The following is a 4,888-nucleotide window of genomic DNA, read 5'->3' as shown; positions in this document are numbered from 1 at the left end:
ATGATCGCAATAGTATGTTTGATGGCAATGTTTATTCCCAGTTTGCGTTGCTAAATGCGCAATCGTGATTCAAAATAGCTGCATTATGTTTGTCAAAATAGTTGCAGTGTAAGCCAATGCTTTAGAATATTCTACATGTTATTTATAGTCTCTAAAGATTACTTAATTAGTAGTTATGTTTTACCAAGTTTAATGGCTGGCATTTGGATGTTAAGAAGATTAAGACGCAGGAAAACGATCTGTGTGAAACAGATGTGCAAAAAAAGGTGAGCATAAAGTACTTACAGTATTTTCATTTATTGTTTAATGTGAACATCTTTAAGAAATACTTGAAAGATAAATAATTAACATGAACTTTTTTACATAGGTCAACATTTGTAACTGACTAGCGTTGAGGATTTTGTAGCAACAATAGTTCTGTAAAACAGATGTCCAAAAAAGGTGAGCAAGGTGAGTATATTGATCACTGTTATGAGCATGAATCATTGTGAATAAGAAACTTACAAAATATTAAGTTAATTCACTGTAGACATAAAATGAAGTAAAATTAATTAATTGTAGTCAGTCTTTACTTTTTACATGTTATTAAATATTGTAAAGATGAAATTATTAAATGTAAAAACATCAATAAAGGCAAAACAAACATGCAAAATATCAAATAAATTAGTACAAACGTGATTAATTGGATGACTTCTATTTTTTCTCTCTCTTTCCATTCTGCAAAGACTGCCTCTGCAAAGTGATACCTCCCTCTGTTGTCTACTTTTGGGATGAAAGTCTCGATCACTTGGTCAGGTGTCACCCAAGCTTTATCTTCCATCACAGGTCAGATGTACACTAATCCAGCGCTGTCATTCCTTCTTAAGAACCTTATTTCCAGTGCCTCCTGCTCTCGGTTATTAACAAGTCCGACAAACTGCCTGAATGACTTGTTTGCCTTGAATTGGACCAAGACACAGTCTCCAGTTTTGATGTTCTTTGCTGCTGTTGACTGATGCTCAGAGGACTGGTGTTCGAGACATTCAGCAGATGTGATTTCTGAGAGCAGAAATGTATGGACACCTGACTGTTCTGCCTCGGAGTAGACTTTGTGACGCACTTCTCCCCAGGAGACTTGCTCCATGTGATGTACTGATTGAATGTAGTTGACATGAAACACCAGATGAACTTGTTCTTAAACTGAGAAGCAGCTCCATCACTAAATATGTGAATCTCTTTCATTGCAGGATGTTTCATTTTAATGTCCTCCACACTCTTGGAGAGGAAGGTTGCTACAGACCTCTTGTCGTGCTCCAGGCTGTCACTCACTATGGCATATGACTCAGGATCTCCATCAGACCACAGGACTGAGGGAAACACTGTGACCTGCTTCTGATGCCAGTGCGCTGACTGGATCTGGTCTTGGCAGGCAGTGGTGTAATTTTCAGCAAAATCTACTTGCAGCACCACAGTTTCCTGATCTGTTTTTGCCTGCAGTTTTTTGGCATGGAAAAATCCACTTTGCTGTTTTTTAACAAAACAGTGATGCACAAATTTTGGCTGCATTTACACCGCATGGTTCAAGTGACCCTATTCCGATTTTTTCCCTCCCATGTGGCACAGATCGGATATGGCCCACGACCGTGTAAGCAGGAAAAAATAAATAAATAAATAAATAAACAATAAAAAAATCGCATGGATTCCGATATTCTCCGATCGGTTTCAGGCCTCATTCTTATGTGGAAATAAATCAGATATGAATCGGATCCGTGCACTTGCACCTGCTGTGTAAGCGGACAAATCGGATATTCCCCTTTAAATGCGACTCCTACGTCATTGAAAAGTGACTTTTTTAAAAACATTTCGTGGTACAGACGTACCTGTAACAAATGAAACATCTCTAGTTGAGTAGCAGAGTATTAATTTCGTTCGTTTGTGTTAAATAAAAGGCTGAAATGTATTGCTTTTGAAATCATGCTGAGTGCTCGTTGCTGCTGTTGTCAGTGACGGCGTCTCGTGCTCAGACGAGCGCTTCAGTCCCGTTCGTTCAGTTGAAACCACAAAATAAAATGCACACAAACATGTCCCTGCCTTTGATATACAGTCACTGATGAACGCATTTGGATTTAATACTAAAAAACACAGACGATGTGACATGTTTAACATTATCTACCACCTGAGTATTATTCCACTCGCAAGCTTTCAGCGGAGCTGCGTACATCACTGTCCTGAAGAATTTGTTCTAGGCTATATTATTATTTTGATGTATAGATGTAACTATTGCATTAATAACGCTTCTATATGATTTCCATGTCAATAAATTAAACTCCGCGTACTATTCAAATTGATTTGTGATGTCATATGTGCTATTTTTGGCTTGTTTCACCAAGTGCAGTGTAAAATGCACACATCGGATACAGGCCACTTTTAAAAGAAATGTAAGCACGTCGTCCAAAAAAATCGGATATAATCACAAAATCGGAATTGGTCATCAAGACTTGCAGTGTAAATGCAGCCTTTGTAGCCGCTGTCTTGAGAAAATGAAGTACATCACCTAGTGTGCCACTCTTTTGGACTTTATTTGGCAGCCCCTCTGTTGTATCCCATGCGTACCAGGTCACCTTAATTTGTTTATCCTCTTCTGGGATGTTACAGAGGGTACGCATTTCCAAGAGCTTGCCATTCCTGCATTCAGCACACGGTCCTAACATGCAGAGGCGACTATCTGTACTGCAGGCCACAGCTTCAACAACATCCTGTGATGTCATCTCTCATAGTATTCCCTGAGGCACAATGATGTTGCAATCTTTTTTATAACTGTACATTTTTTTCGAGGGCTGCTAGGTGAAGCTCGTTTTAGTGCCTTGTCTTGTTTTAAACGGTGAATTCTGTACGTAGGCGATCAGATGAATAAACATTTGGGCACGTCTATTCGTCTCTCTCTATTAAATACTGTAATAATTATAATATTAATAATTTAATTTATATTAATTATGTTGTCTTTATTAAAGTTTTTTTTGTTTTTTTTTAATGTTACTAGAATGAATTGGTTTCTGAAATGTTCAGATATAGTCTACAGTAACAGAAATAGATTTAATGTGAGCCAGTGATTTTAATAGCAACAGCATGATGAACAAATATGAGCTGGTCAGTTGCATGATTTAATATGAAGCGTCTGTAACGCATAATTAAGGTTGTTTAGAGCGAGTAAGTGAGATGAATTGTCCATCATAATTAGCATGGACATATTTTGGCTATATATATTTAGTTTGACATTATTTGTATTAATATTTATTATACAGTATAAACTTGATATTTAAATCGTTACAGACGTGACACCGCACTGAAGCGTCATGACTTCCTAAATATATCGCTTATAAATGTACAACGCAGTGCTGTCATAAAGTGAGTGTATTTATATCTCATGCATGCCATCTTTCTGCAAAATGCTTACTGTTAACATAAAGTATAAAAAGGGAGTATTTGATCCCTCTTTTGAAAGCATGAAATATAGTTGACTGAAAATTAAAATTTTATTTTTGTGCAAACCTCATATGTGGTGAATAAACAAAGCAATTTCCTTAAAATTTCCATGATAGCACATCAATACAATAAAATACAGACCTTAAAGGACAACTTTGAAAGGGTTTTGTTATTTTGTTAAAAAATATATTTTTTCATGGCAAGGTTGACATTTGCATGGAATTGGTGTAATATTGCATTGCTAAGAACTTCATTTGGACAACTTTAAAGGCGATTTTCTCAGTATTTAGATTTGTTTTTGCACCCTCAGATTACAGATTTTCAAATAGTTGTATCTCTGCCAAATATTGTCCGATCCTAACAAACCATACATCAATGGAAAGCTTATTTATTCAGCCTCGTATACTTTGTGATTCTACTTTTATAATGGCTATTATTGTTCATTAAAACTGTCATTTAACAAAAAGAAGCAGAGTTGTGCTTTATCGCCGATCGCTTCTTTCCGGCATACTCCACACCTATCGAGTAAAACATCTGAGAGCAGTGGCACCAGACCCAGTAAGATCTACAGATGGTAAAAGTAGATGTATACGGGGGACCTTAGCAAATATAATTTTTCTATCACCGTTTGGTCCAACACTGAAGGAAAAGGGCAGACAAAATAGATAAAACATTTCATATTTGTGCCAAGGTAACATTACACCAAGTACAGTGTAATAAATGTACATTAATTATTTTTAGACAGAAAACAGGTAAAGCTTTGCCCCACAAAATGTTTGAGATTACACTAATGCAAAAACAAAGAGAATCTGATGTGTCTCACAGGCTCCGAGTTAAACAGTTTTACGATTCAAAAAGCAGTGAGTGAAAATAAAATATAAATCTTCTCGTTGTCAGTTCTATCGCAATTTTAAGACCTTTGAAAGGTGGATTTAAGACTTATTTTTTACATTAAGGAATGTAAAACTATTTAAGGATCCGCAGGCACCCTGTTAAATCTTTAACACCACAAACTCATTAAAGATGAATGAAGAATAAACACCAACCTCCTTGTTCCTCCTGTTTTATTCTCAAAGATTCTGGTTCGTGTTTTATTCTCAAAGATTCTGGTTCCTTGTGTTTTATTCTCCAGGTTTCTGGTTCGGGTTCTGGTTCCTCGTGTTTTATTCTGCAGGGTTATGGTTTAATCATGTTCTCCTCACTCTCCTCTTTAACAAACACCATCTTCACAGCAGCAGATCTCAGTTCAGATGATACTCCTCCAGATATTCCTGCTTGCTTCAACACTTAGTCACGACTCTGAGGATGAGAATATTACAGGTAAAGTTATTTACTGATCTGATTCAATGTTGTATCTTTCTATTTAGAAATAGTAGACTACATTCAACAAACAGTTTGTAGCATCACGAGATAACAACAGAGAGCT

Source organism: Onychostoma macrolepis, chromosome 03 (assembly GCF_012432095.1).
Source record: "Onychostoma macrolepis isolate SWU-2019 chromosome 03, ASM1243209v1, whole genome shotgun sequence".
In the NCBI taxonomy this organism is placed as follows: Eukaryota; Metazoa; Chordata; class Actinopteri; order Cypriniformes; family Cyprinidae; genus Onychostoma; species Onychostoma macrolepis.
Note: the sequence above shows the minus strand (reverse complement) of the source record.